This window comes from Panthera leo, chromosome A1 (genome assembly GCF_018350215.1).
Source record: "Panthera leo isolate Ple1 chromosome A1, P.leo_Ple1_pat1.1, whole genome shotgun sequence".
Taxonomy (NCBI): domain Eukaryota; kingdom Metazoa; phylum Chordata; class Mammalia; order Carnivora; family Felidae; genus Panthera; species Panthera leo.
In genome coordinates, this window is record NC_056679.1 from 123,340,969 (window position 1) to 123,356,202 (window position 15,234).

Genomic DNA, 15,234 nt, shown 5'->3' on the forward strand with positions numbered 1-15,234 from the left:
GTGTCTGTGCACCTGTATAGGTAGAAAACTTAATGAAAAATATGGGACATTGGAAATTGTGTAGAAAAACTTGATCGAAATAATGAAAGTGCTAAAAATCATTCCATTTTTAAAAGGCAAAACTGCACGGATGCCTGACTGGCTCAGTAGGTAGAGCATGTGACTCCTGACCTCGGGGTTGTAAGTTTGAGCCCTGTGCTGGATGTAGAGATTACTTTAAAAAAATAAAATCTTAAAAATAAAATAATTTTAAACATAAAAGGCAAAACTGCAGACATTTAGCTCATGGAAGAGAATATTGATAGAGAGCATGAGATATGTTTAGGAAGGAAAGAAATAAACAAAGGATATGGGAGAGAGAAAGGAAAAAAGGGAGAGATTCTATCAAGGGACAGAGAGATACACTGTGATCTGTGTGGCTTCAAGGTAGAAAATTAGGGAAATTGAATCATCAGAAAGACAGGTCTCAATTAAAATTAGGGAGGCTTTGTCTAACTGTGTAATCTAACAAAGGAATGGGCTTCGCTGCAAAGGAGTAAAGTCCCCGCTTAATAGTCAAGTAAAGGTTTAATGACTGCTCTTACGGAGGCTGTGGGAAGATTGCAGCCAGGTGCAAGCTTTGTATATCTAAAATGTTTCTCAGCCGTTAGAAATTATGTTTATCTTCTCTATGCATGCAACTGCACCACATGAGACAAAACTTAGGACAACTGAGTACAGAACAGAGTTTGATCAGTGACCTGAGGAGGACAGATTCTGTTGCTATCCAATTCTTCCTGTCGCAAACTAGCTCCCCAGAGGCAGGCTCTCATGAGAAGCTGGGTGGGAGAAGAATCTCCTTGTGCCTGCTGTTAAGCTAGGGTTGATGTCATACCTTGGGTAGTATTCAGGGGAAGCAGAAACCTGTGAATCACAGTCTGGTTCCCAGAAGAAAAAAGTATAGGATGGAAGCTAAATCTGGGAAATAAAATAGCAGGTTATAATATTTTTGCTTGTAGCTATGGGGAAGAAAAGGAGATAAGAAGCTTTCCTCAGGCTTCCTTTTCTTCATGGATGTTTCTGTTGTCTAACCTGTTTATTGTACCTATCATATCACAAGGATAATTTTTACTAACCTCTTTTTCCATAACTAGACCATGAACTTCAGGAGAGCAGGGACATTTTATATCACTGTTCATTGTAATATTCCCTATACCTACTCTAATGCCTGGCCTAACGTAGGTGTTTATTCAACAAGCGAATGAAGAAATAAATGAAAAGGACTTAACCACCTGAGATCTATCACCCCACTGAAGCCGTAACTAACAATATGACGTCTGGCTCTAAAACATTTTCATAGTATGTTTTAAACTAAGACATGGCAAAATTTTCTCAGATTGCCTCTGTGCTTCATCTCACCTTGTCATGATGGCAGTTGCCTAACAATAGGAGTAGGAAGGAGGAACTTCCTCAGATTATCTGGTCTTTTGGTAGATGGAGAACTTCTACTTTATATTTTGAAGGTTTCAACTTTCCTAAAACTTGCTTGTAAGTAGATCTGGCCCTTACTGGCAGGATTCAGAAAATGATAGAAATAGAAATAATTATCAAGGAATGATTATAAAATTAAGAAAGAAATTAAGTATTTGCAATTGATTTAAAAGCTATGGAATACTTACATATTCAAAAATGTTCTGCATTGTGTGACCTATTCAACATCTATATGATTACTATCAGATCTTTGAAAAAATTAAAAATTAAAAATTAAAAAATATCTTTGAAATCAGACCTTTGCAAACTTAATGATTTATGATTCTTCCTTTCTTAGAGATGATTACTAAGGAAGAATATGCCATCTTAATGACTAGCTAGTGTAGAGGTATAAACCAAATATAAGTCTGAGATGAACACTCATCTATAAAGATACTGCTAATCAAATAAAAAGACATGGAAAAGAGGCAGATTCAGTAGCAATCAAGAGGGGTTTAGGTTTTGATATAATAGAGCTTAGAAGCCCCTGGGACTATCAAGCAGAAGGTATTTATACGTTAACATAGCTAAACAATTCTTAACTTTTTGGTGTTGTTGAAATTATCTGTATGACCAAAGGGTGCCTGTGTGGCTTAGGCGGTTAAGTGTCCAACTCTTGATTTCAGCTCAGGTCATGTTCTCACGGTTTGTGAGATAGAGCCCCATATGGGGTTCCATGCTGACAGCACAGAGCCTGCTTGGGATTCTCTCTCTCACCTCTCTCTCTCTCTCTCTCTTTCTGCCCCTCCTCCAACTCACACACATACTCTCTCTCTCAAAATAAATAAACATTTAAGAAATAAAAAAGAAATATGTGTGTGACCAAAAGTAAGGCAGGAATAGGTACATTGCTGTGGCGAGGGCTTTCCTTAGTTTGCCAAACACTTTCTGGCATTGAGAGAGGAAACTGCTCTTAAGGAAAGATGTCAAAGCAAGACTTTTGTGTGTATGTAATCATAACTTAGCTCCAATGATTACACATTTACTCAACCTCCTCCTACGTCAGCATGCCAAGGGAAATTATGACTTGTTAGCATCGTGACTAAGTTTTAGGAGAGGAAAGGCCCCATATTTCAGGGTTTCATCCTAATGAGTCAAGCAGAAATTTTGTGTCTTATTTTCAGTGAAGTTGTGCAGAGTTCACTCTTTTAGAATAACTGCCGAGTAAGGGGAAAAGTCAGTGTACCCTTCATGGGGGTATCTACCATACCCTCCTAACACATTTGTTAAGTGACTACATATTTTGTCTTCACATAATTCATATGTCTTCCACATAAGAATTCTACACAAGGTGATACTGTGTCAATGTAGTGCCCTTTGGGCTAATTCTAGGAAATACTGGCTGTTTCATATCTGTTATGAAGCTACTTACAGTCTTGCTAGTCAGGCATTGCACATGGTTACAGCATGTGTAAAACGAGATAGCAGCTCACCTATTGATAAGTACCCCCACAGATTGTGAGACTCAAAGTGAGACAACACAATGAATGTGCATTTTCTAATTTAATTTTTTTTATCATTATAAGTATATTCTTTAATTCCCATTACCTATTTCACCCATCCCCTCACCTACCTCCCCTCTTGTAACCATCAGTTTGTTCTCTTTAGTCAAGAGTCTGTTTCTTGGTTTGTCTCTCTCTTTTTTTTTCTCTGCTTGTTTGTTTTGTTTCTTAAATTCCACATATGAGTGAAACATCTGGTATTTGTAGCTCTCTGGCTGACTTATTTTGCTTAGCTTTATGCTCTGTAGCTCCATCCATGTTGTTGCAAATGGCAGGATTTCATTGTTTTTATGACCTAAAAATATGTCATTTTATATATATATATGTATATATATAGTTTGGCTGTTGCAAATAATGCTGCAATAAACATAGGGGTGCATGTATCCCTTTGAATCAGTGTTTTTATATTTTGGGGGCAAATACCCAGTAGTATGATGACTGGATCATAGAATAATTTTATTTTTAATTTTTTCTTGATATATGAACTTTATTGTCAAATTGGTTTCCATACAACACCCAGTGCTCATCCCAAAAGATGCCCTCTTCAATACCCATCACCCACCCTCCCCTCCCTCCCACCCCCCATCAACCCTCAGTTTGTTCTCAGTTTTTAAGAGTCTCTTATGCTTTGGCTCTCTCCCACTCTAACCTCTCTTTTTTTTTTCCTTCCCCTCCCCCATGGGTTCCTGTTTAGTTTCTCAGGATCCACATAAGGGTGAAACCATATGGTATCTGTCTTTCTCTGTATGGCTTATTTCACTTAGCATCACACTCTCCAGTTCCGTCCACGTTGCTACAAAGGGCCATATTTCATTCTTTCTCATTGCCACATAGTACTCCATTGTGTATATAAACCACAATTTCTTTATCCATTCATCAGTTGATGGACATTTAGGCTCTTTCCATAATTTGGCTATTGTTGAGAGTGCTGCTATAAACATTGCGGTACAAGTGCCCCTAAGTATCAGTACTCCTGTATCCCCTGGGTAAATTCCTAGCAGTGCTACTGCTGGGTCATAGGGTAGGTCTATTTTTAATTTTTTGAAGAAACTCCATGCTGTTTTCCACAGTGGCTATACCAGTTTGCATTCCCACCAACAGCGCAAGAGGGTTCCTTTTTCTCTACATCCTAGCCAATACTGTTGTTTCCTGTGTTTTTTATTTTTTGTGCTTTTTTGAATGAATGCATAAAGAAAGGTGAATGCATAGGAATACCTTACTTTATAGAGAAGAAGAGACACAAAAGCAACTGTCCTATTTTTCTCACATTTTCACAAGTATTGTGTTCTGAAATGTGCTCTGAGCTCTCAGCTATCCTGTCTCAGATACTCAAACTCAAATCATGGATTTGATCCATGATCAAACTCAAATCATGGATTTGATCCAGATCAAATCATGGATCTGGATGTCTGTGACATCCAGAACACCAAATCTGCTTTTTCAAATGCAAATAGTTAAGATGACAGGAATACCTAAAATAGCAATCATTATACTAAATATACTAGTATAATTACAAGAAGATGAAAATGTTACAAAAGTCACGTTACAAAAGCAATGTGAAGCTATACATAAAAATTTGAAAAACACCAAGTATATCAAAACTATATAAGCTGAAATCAAGTCAGAAAGCACTAGGTGAATCTCATTCAGCATCCTCACTCTCAGATGAGGAAACTTCCTCTTTGAGAAAGTAGAATCAGTTCTGAATGGCCTGCTTAGCCCCTGACCACCATCAACCTGCAGATTTCACTCTGGCCCATTACTGTGGTACAACACTCAACCCGATTCTGAACATTTTCTTCTTTTGTTAAAAGAAAGAAGATCTAAAGTCAGTGACTTCAAACTCCACTTTGAGAAGATAAATAAAGTGGAAGTAACAAAACAAAAGTAAGTATAACAGAGGAAGTCAGAAATAGCAAAGAAGATAATGAAGTAAAAAGAAAAACAAAACAGAAAATCAGTACAGAAAGATCAGCAAAACCAAAACCTAGTTCTTGGAGAAGATTAGTAAAACTGATAAAATTCTAGTCTGACTGACTGAAAACAAAAAAAAGAGAAGACATGAATTACCAATATGAAGAATTACAGCTATAACATGTTGAAAATGGCAGGATCTGCTTCATTTTTAAGATTGAATAACATTCCATGATTCAGTTTACATATATCAACAACATTTCATGTAATGAAACACTCCCTCCTCTATAAAGTACTTTTTTCCCCATCACACTTCCAAGATGCTCCAGTTCAGTCTCCATGAGTCCCTTCATCAGGTGGCACCTACAGGGTTTCAGCCTTTGAACCCATACTGGATTTTTCCCCATACTTATTCCCTTAGTGATCTCACCTGCCACTAGATTTGTACCCCCAATCTGTACCTCTTCCCTGAAATCTAGATTGTTGTATACAACAGCCCACTCAGCACTTTTATTTGAGTATCTAGTCAGAATCTCAAACTTATTGTGTCCCAAACTGAGCTCCTGACATTCTTTCCCTCCACCATTGTTTCTTCCTCCTTGCTCACCAGCTCATAAAATGGCAAGTCCAGTTTTTCCAGTCGTTAAGCCAAAAACCTTATAATCATACTTGACTGCACTCTTTTTCTCACACCCAGCATGCAATCTGTCAGCAAAGTCCTTTGGCTCCATCTTCAAAATATATCCTACAGCTAACCACTTTTCATCACCTCACTGTTAATTCCTCAGTGCAACCACTGTCTTCTTTCACTTGAATTATTACAGTAATCTTCTAATCACCATCTTGCTTCCACTCTTTCAGGATGCATTCAACATTCAACATTACACATCAGCACAATATGTTCAGCCAGAATAATTCCATATAAATATAATTTCATCATGCCACTTCCTTCATTATAAATCTCAGTAATTGGGCACAAGTTGCTAGTTTTTCTTTTCCTTTTCCTTTTTTCTTTTTTGAGAGAGTGAGAGGGAGCAAGGAAGGGACAGAGGGGGAGAAAGAGAGAGGGAGAGGGAGAGAATCTCAAGCACGCTCCACACCCAGTGTGTTTTGTTTCTTAAATTCCAACGCGGGGCTTAATCCCACAACCGTCAGCTCATGACCTGAGCCGAAATCATGAGTAAGACACTCAACCAACTAAGCCACCCAGTGCCCCTACAAGTTGCTAGTTTTTGATAAAGGCCCCACACTGCTACCTGGGATTAATTCTCTGCCCTGTCCTCTGGTCTCTTGATTATTCTCTCTGAGTTATCTTCTCTGCTCCCCCACGCCTAGCACATACTCCTGTAAAAAATGGCCTGTGTTTACAGCTAAGTAGTTTTCGCAGCCTGCCTCCTGCCCATAGATGTTTTGTATTGCAGGGCACAAAACATGGCCTCTACATTTCTTACTATCTCTTTCATTCTAGGCTTGTTCAATTTCTTCAAAAATGTTTTGGGTTCTTTATGCATCAGTCTGCATAACACTTTATTGAACAAAAGTCACACTTCAAATCTATTCAAAGTGCACACCAAAAAGGAGCATCCTAAGAACAGGTGTTTTGACAGGTGCACACTGTGGGGACTTATATGACCTATAACATCTAGTAGCTTACATAGTCTCACTTTGGCATACTCTGGTGACTGACTCCCAAACCTGCCCAGACTGAAGGAGACAGGCTAAGGGCCTTACCCCTCAATGAGTGTGAACACTTTTGAGACTGGCTTTTATGACTGCCACACCATGATGAATCAAAAGCTATCCCATGTGCCTACTGAGCCTGTAATTCTAGGGGGAAAGATCAGAAAGAGTCACAGTGAGAGTATATTCTGAGTTTTATTTTCTTATTTTAACATATAATGAGAAAGACATGAGTTGAGAAAAGTATTTGGAATCTTGCCAGTAGAAATTAAAGGGAACATAGAGAACCCTCAGAAATGTGAGGCTTCCGAGGAGATTGAAAAGCTGTTTGCTTCTAAACACCTGCATGGTAAGAAGCAGACTGAAAAAGCCCCATTAGTAACAAAAGACACATGCATTTCCTCCATTGAATAAAGTCACTCAGGTTTCTTGCCAAGATCATATTAGAAATGTTGCTTCCCGGCCTAAGCTTATTGCTTCAGATGGTCACAAACCATCCACCCTTAAACGTAGAGACAGGGACTGGAGATCAAGAAAGAAAAGACAGGGGCACTGTGTGGCTCAGTCGGTTAAGCATCTGACGCTTGGTTTTGGCTCAGGGCATGATCTCACAGTTTCATGAGTTCCAGCTCTGTGCTGACCAAGCGTGGAGCCTGCTTGGGATTCTCCCTTTCCCTCTGTCCCTGCCCCTCCCCTGCTTGCTCTCTTGTCTCTCAAAATAAATAAATAAACTAAACTAAACTAAACAAATAAAATAAAATAAAATAAAATAAAATAAAATAAAATAAAATAAAATAAAATAAAGACATAATGTAGGCTTTAGAATTATGGCTATAGGAAAGAACTTTGAACACAGGCCCCAAAATGGAAGCAAGTAAAAGGAAATAGTTTAGGAAACATCTAAAGTTTGAGGATTTGTATTGCCAGAGAAACCATAAGTCAAGTTAAAAGAACCACTTACCTTAAATAAAGTTTAAGCCCCTGAACTTGACCATGAAGAAGTAGATTTTAAAGTAATGTAGCTCCAAAGGTAAACATGTTTCCCAAACTCCATCTTAGATTGGTCCTTGATGAAACAAAGGCCAGTAAGATCCTATCAGAAGGCAGAGCCAGGAACTGCCAAGAACTAGGGAAAGGGGCATTTTTTCAAATAACAGAGAGAGAGTATCATCAAAGAATGTGCCCCGCTACAAGCAGGAGACTTCACTGGTCCAGGTAGGTAGATTTTATCAGCGCTGTGTGCCAGTGATGGTCATGTGGTATCTCGTCACTCTTTTTTGACTGGGAGCCTGACTTGTGGTGACCGTGTTCAAGCTCCTCCGTTACGTGTTAGTATGGGAGAGGAGATGAGGGCTGGCAGCACACTTCATAAGGTACAGGTCTCCATAGGGAGCTACTCTCAGAAGTCAGAACTGTTTGCTGGTTGCAATGACTGGATAACACTTTAGATTGTCTCTTATGAGGAATCAAGTGAGTGTGTCCTAAGAGTGGGAAAAGGGGTGTGCGTGGTATCTGGTGGCCCTGGGGGCTAATTGTCTATAAAATTCATACTCCACTGATAGAATATAGAATCAGTGCTGGGAAGAGAAGGCCCAACAAGCAAAGTGATTTTTCTACCCCCATTGCATATAGCTGTGATCAATGTGACTAATTCTCAACAAGGATGAGTGTGTGTTGTGTTTCACTTTTAAGCCAAGTTGGTGAAGAATCATGTGTGAACAGCTTCACGATATTCTTCTTCTTCCAGCTACCTCGATACAAATGAGCATAGCAAATTTGAGCCACATGTGGAAGCTCAAAATGAAAGGAGACTGGGTCTTTCAACACTGCTTGGAGAAAAACTCTCTACATATCAGAGACGGTAACTTCTTCTTGTGTAAGTTATTATACATAGAAGTAATGTGTTGTATCAACTGGGATTATCTTATGTAAAACAATTTGTAATAAAAGGTATGGTGCAAAATTTACCTACATAAGGGAGTTACTGGGTTGTACTATCTGATAGATACAGGATTGTGTCTTTTATACTCAGGCAATGAGCCCAAGTCATACATACATATATGTATGGTTATGAAACATAACCAGATAAATAAATCTAGCTTTTGAAAACTCACTCATGCAAACATTGATTCTTCCACCCAACATAGTTATTTAGCATCTCCTATCTTTCTTACTGTTATTAAACTCTTTTTTTAATGTTTATATATTTTTGAGAGACTGAGAGAGCTAGAGCATGAGGAGTAAGAGAGAGGGGCACAGAATTGGAAGCAGGCTCCAAGCTCTGAGCTGTCAGCACAGAGCCCGACACGGGGCTCGAACTCCCCAACAGTGAGATTATGACCTGAGCTGAAGTCAGACTCTTAACCGACTGAGCCACCCAGGTGCCCCTCTATTATTAAACTCTTAGTTATAGCTCCCACTATTTTTGACTGTCAAATGTCAAATAAATCTCTACCCTGAAAAGGCCATGTAGTATTTTAAGTAATAATGAAGTAGATACATACTCATAATATACCCATGTGCTATATGTCATGAAAGATAAAATGCTTTTTTTATTATAAATAAAATGTTTAAATTTTACTATAAGTTAGAAGAGAAAGACTGATTCCTTCTCAGGCAACTGAGGAAAACATTTTATAATAAGCTTTACCTCAGCTTAGCAAAGTTGATCCAGATTCTGAGAGGCAGAAGGAGCAAAAATGTGTTTTAGAAAGAGAAAATATTAGTGGTCAGAAGTTAGGAAGAGAGGGACGATGGGGCACCTGGGGGCTCGGTCAGTTAAGTGCCTGACGTTGGTTCAGGTCCCAATCTCGTAGTCATTGAGTTCAAGCCCCTCATTGGGCTTGCTGCTGTCAGTGCAGAGCCTAACTCAAATCCTCTGCTCCCTCTCTCCCTGACCCTCCCCTGCATGCTCTCTCTCTCTCTCAAGAATAAATAAACATTTTTTTTAATATAGGAAGAGAAAAATGAAGATAACTTGGGATTTTAGTGTTTTCAGCCTCTGACCTTTGGCAAGGAAACTAGAAGATGAAATTGAGACATAAGGTATGCCAGATCACCGAAGAACAGTGAATCCCAAGCTAATGCAAATTTAATTTTATTGGCTAAACTTTGTTAAGCAATGGGGAGGCACTCCCATTTATTTTTCCCTGAGGTAGTTCGTCCGGGCCCCGCCTGCCCGGAGCTGATAGGCCTGGAAGACAACTTGTATAGCAGAAATAATGAGATTGTTGAATTTAGAAATAAACATTCTTGCAGAGGCATTTCCCCAAAATTTAGGGCAAACCAAATAATGATTTGTTTGAACTAAATCACCTGACCTGGGCAATACTGCTTCCTTGTCATTTTAAGACTTTGGCGAATTTTCCCCTCATATTGTACTGTGTTGGCAAACATTTAAGAAGCTGCTTCTGACAGTTATAATTAAGCTTCAAAGGGAACAGTCACAGCCAGACATTTAGTTGGGCTGAAATGATTTCCTTTTTTCCATTGTTACCAATGTGCAACTCACCCTAGCTTGTTTCCCATCATGTTTTCCAGAGGGTGAAGAAATGTTTCAATTTAGGATGGTGGGAAAAGTCAGTATGCCAGCAAGAATTTTTATTGCCATCTGATTCAGAGCTAGCTCTGAATCACCTTGGGCCACTGCACACTCAAAAAACACCATGACATTCTAGGAACTACTTGGTCCTGTCCCCTCATCAGTGCCCTTCAACCATCCTGACCAGGTAGACCATGCTTCAGCCTGCAGAGCTATTCAGTGTTCATACAGTCTATTGTCTTCCCACATCCATGTCTATTTGCCTGCCTTTTAGTTCAGTTGTATCCATACCTGTGTGTCCTCCTCTTCTCCAGCATGCCCCCTCCACTACCAACCAGCCTCACTTAACCACAGAACTCTTATTTATCCTTCAAGACTCATGGTTGTGCAGATGTATCCTTTTTAAATGAGACCTTCTCTGATGATACTTAGAAAAATTAACTGGATCCTTATGCACTCATAGCACTTCAAAAACTAAACTGTTTCCAAATGAAATTTGAACTGTGTTATATGTATCTGACTTGCAAAACTGTGAGCTCTTGGAGTACAGGGATGGCCCAACGTTGCACGTACCAGATTGCCATTGGGAGGCAGAGGGAGGAAAGCCACACAAACCTCCAGAAACCACTGAGAAATGTCAACTTCAAAGAGGGGCATAGAAGGTTAGGAGGCGGCTTAGATAAGATGGCCAAAAGATTAATAAGTAAAGAATGTAAGTAAATATGAAAATATCTGTAGGAGAATTTAAAACAAAATAAGGTAAACCCCCATCTTGCTTTCAAGATTGTTATAATCTTGTGGTGTAGAAAAAGCTACAGAACAACACTCCTCAGTAAATAGCAGAGCAGAGCAATCCAGTACCGATTTCTGGGGAACAGGTGTATAGAGAGAGGTTCTAAGAGAGAGATGAATGACCAGCCGTGTGGACTCCAGCCGTGTCACCTTGAGCGTTCGAACTGATAAACTTGATGCAATCACCCAAGGTGATGCTGTGATGACTGGCCAAAATGAGCGAGATGAAATGCTCTCGATAGGAGTCAAGGAAATGAACCACAAAAGGAGAGGATAATATGGAGATAATTTCCTGTTTAAAGCGTGCTTTCTGTGTGTCCTCTGTGTCAGTTTCTAAAGTACTGACTGGGACAGTAGTGTGTTCTTCCCAGGTGTATGAATTCATCCATCAGCACCTTTGTGTTCAGTTGTTGAACCAGTTACAGTAGTCCACTCCTGTATCTTTATACTTTCACAATTACAGCACGAGAGACTGTTCAATCCATTGTGTCTATTCTATAGCTTGAATCTACCAGTCTAGTTACCTTGTCAAAGAAGAAAACGAGGTTATTCTGAACTTCTTTTGTTTTTGTTTTTGTTTTTGTTTTTTTGGACTCCTAAGGAATAATGCCACCCTTTCCTGGTGCTCCTAAAGTTATGCTGTGGTAACGTCTTCTTGAATCTTATCCGAATTGATATGGAGCTGCAACACTTAAATGTAAAAAAAAGAGGTTTGGGGAGGCTTGCTAAGAAAACACACGTGCAAAATTCAACTGCAAAAACTGTGAATTCATGAAGAAATACACAAAAACATAAAAAAGAAAGAAAATTAGGAAGACAGAAATCTTTGAATGAAATAGAAATTTTCTTAATACTGTGTTAAGATTCATAACATCAGTTAACTTGCAAAAGTCCTTACTTTATGACTTAGTTCGATTTCCATTGTGGCAAGAGTAATATAAGGAAATGTAGGTAGCCTTGATCACAATGAAATGGGATATGAAGGGAGTGTGGTCGGTGGAGCAAAGGCAGTGAATGGTGAAAGTTATATGAATTGAATAGAGAGAGAATTGCCACTCAGTGATCTGCTGGTTGCAAAATCTGACTCCCAGTTTTTGATCGGCTGTCCATGTGTTCTTGCATGAGAGCGAGTATTAGGACCTAGTTCCTCTTTCTCAATAGAAAGCAGGTAAGTAAGTATATAGGGGCTTGTAAGTGACATTACAGTCCTGTTGAAATATATCTGTAGGAAACCAACAAAATGAAAGGAATGGTAGAAAACTAGAGAGCAAACATCTACATGTGTAAAGGAAGGAAGAGGATAGATTTTGAGAAATGTTGTCTTACAATGGTAACTAGTGATCTCTGGTGAATATATAGTGCTTATTTTATAAAAATCTTCTTTGTTGGGCTCCTCGATGGCTCAATCGGTTGTGTCTGACTTCCGCTCAGGTCATGATCTCACAGTCTGTGAGTTCAAGCCCCACATCAGGCTCTTTGCTGACAGCTCAGAACCTGGAGCCTGCTTCAGATTCAGTGACTCCCTCTCTCTTTGCCCCTCACCCAGTCTCACTCTGTCTCTCTGTCTCTCTTTCTCAAAAATAAATAAACATTTAAAAATTCTTCTTTGCTTTTTGAATAAATGTGGAATAAATGCTAAATACAAGACAGAGATTTGGAGGATAAAATATTAGTAAAATAGATCTAGACAAACAGACAAATAGATGTCAGATGGACATAATTTTACAAAGTAACACAGTTTTACAAAAAAAGTAAAGACACATATCAAAAGAATTAAAAAGAATAAGTAGAATTACTGTCAAAGCACAAGATTCTCAAACTCAAAATGCTTGCTAGGGCCAGCAACAAACAAATAAGGCAAATGAGTGAACCAATGACACATTTAAATGAAGCCCTTACCCTAACCTTCAGCTTAACTTTCACCCTGGCAATAAGGAGTCCAAAAAAAGTTTGAGAAAATCTTCTGTTTTACATTTTGTTAAATATTCAAAATTTAAAAGTTATGGACTCTTTTAATTTTTTTAAACCACTGTGTGGGTCAAATGAAATATATCAATAAATCAGAGTTGATCTTCATGCTACAGGTTTAAGATGTCTACCTTAGAGGATTAAGAAATGTTCTGTGCAGTGTAATATAACTTGCACTTCTCATTGTGTGATATGTAGAATATAGGCATGTAGAATTTAGGCATGAAGCAATTAAAGAAAAGAACATCCCAAGCAAAAGCAACATCATGATGTAAGTTAGGAAAATACAAGTGTAATGGAAACAAATGAGAAACTATGAAGAACTTATTTTGAAAGGGGTGCTGAATCTATGATGGGGAGGAGCAGGAAATATGATAATATGAGCACTTAATAAAGAAGGTGAGGATAGTCAGGAGTGTGCATAGATTCTTTCAAAGCAAGTCATATCCAATATGCCTCGTTGTGTTTCATAAGGGTGGGAGCTTGGTACCATGCCAAAAAATGTGAACATTGATTTCAGTAGAGTAACCTTGGAGATAAGTTGATGAGATATCTTCAACCCTGTTTTGTTCAACGTTTGTCAGTGATGTTGATGATGGTCAAGAAGATATTTACTAGATTTATAGCTGATACAAAGTTGATAGGGATCACTAATGTGATGTCATACTCAAACCTAAATAATTTTGAGGCTGAATGCAAAATTTTAATAAAACACTAAAGGAGGAGCTGAGGAAGTTAAAGAAATAAGTATAACATGCATGTAAAGAACCCAGAAATCCACCTTATTAAGAATATTAAGATTTGGAAAAACTAATGAAAATCCCTCATATCATACAGTTCATGGCAGAAGTGGAATGAATTCTTCGAGTGTATCTGGAATCAAATTCTATGTTCTTTCTTATCCAGCACAGAACCAGCAAGTATAAAAGTACCAGGTACTTTTCTTAGGAGAACTTTAGCTTATATTTTGTAGTGAGTGAGAGATTGAGGTAAATGTCCTTTAAGGTCATAATTAATTATAAAAATCTATGTTTTATTGTTTTCTGATAACACATTAAAGAAGTTTGCACCTACTATACTCAGTAGAGTGGATCCAATTGTACATAAGCTAAGGTTTCTATGTCAAAGAATGAAATGTTCTTATTTATATTGTTTTCTTCATTTCACAATAATAGCAGAATACACTTGTTTTGCCAATGAAAGATATTTCCATCTCAGTTATAAAACAAACATTTTCTGAGCGCCTATTAATTGCTAAGGATATTTGGAAGTACTGTAGATACCACGAAATTTCCTCCCATAAAGCATTCAAGAAAAATTTAAATACACTTTTTAAGGTTCTTCATTGGTTGCCTTTGACATTTTTAGTGTCTGACATCTGAACTATAACTTTCTGTAAAAGACTTTAAGATTACGTGTATGGGAGCATGTATATGTCTATGTGTGTGTTACACCACACTCCTTAGAATGAAAATACTGAATGCTTGCCCAACACATGCCTTTCGTTCCCTCTTCTTCCTTTCCTCTCTTTCCTATCCGTACTCCTCACTCCCCATTTCCTCCACCCATGAAATTCACGTCTTTCAAAACTGTCAGGGAAGCAGTTAAAAGCAAATAATTCTTATTTTTGTTATTTTGTTCTTTTGCTTCACTTTTGATTAAACAGCAATATCTTACCTGATTACCAAATTCAATACAATGTATTGACTGTTTCCAAAGACAGAAAATGCATCCTAAATTATGATATTAATCAAATTAAAATTCCTAAAAATATGTTCTCTCCAAAAAGAAAATAAATATCCTGAAATAAAAGGAACAATTTGTGAACTACATATGTATTTTCTTTGATTTTTTTCTTTTTTTAAAGTTTATTTATTTATTTTGAGCAAGAGAGAGAGAGAGCAGGGGAGGGGCAGAGAGAGAGAGGGTGAGAGAGAATCCCTAGCAGGCTGCACACCATCAGCATGGAGCCCGATATGGGGCTCAAACCTGCAAACCATGAGATCATGACCTGAGCAGAAACCAAGAGTCAGGAGCTTAACTGACTGAGCCACCCAGGCAACTCTGAATTCTGTATATTTTTCTCAAAGCTATTACTATAAAAGGAAGTCCATTGTTTAGAAGTATGATTTTAAGTTATTTATACACACAACAAATCAGTCACCTGTGTTTATTTTTTATTTTTATTTTTTTATTTGATTATAGCCAACACACAGTGTTACTTAGTTTTAGGTGTACAACATAATGACTCAGTTTCTCTATACCTTACATTGTCCTCTCCACCAACCTAGCAACTGTCTGTTACCATACCATGCTGTTACAATGTCA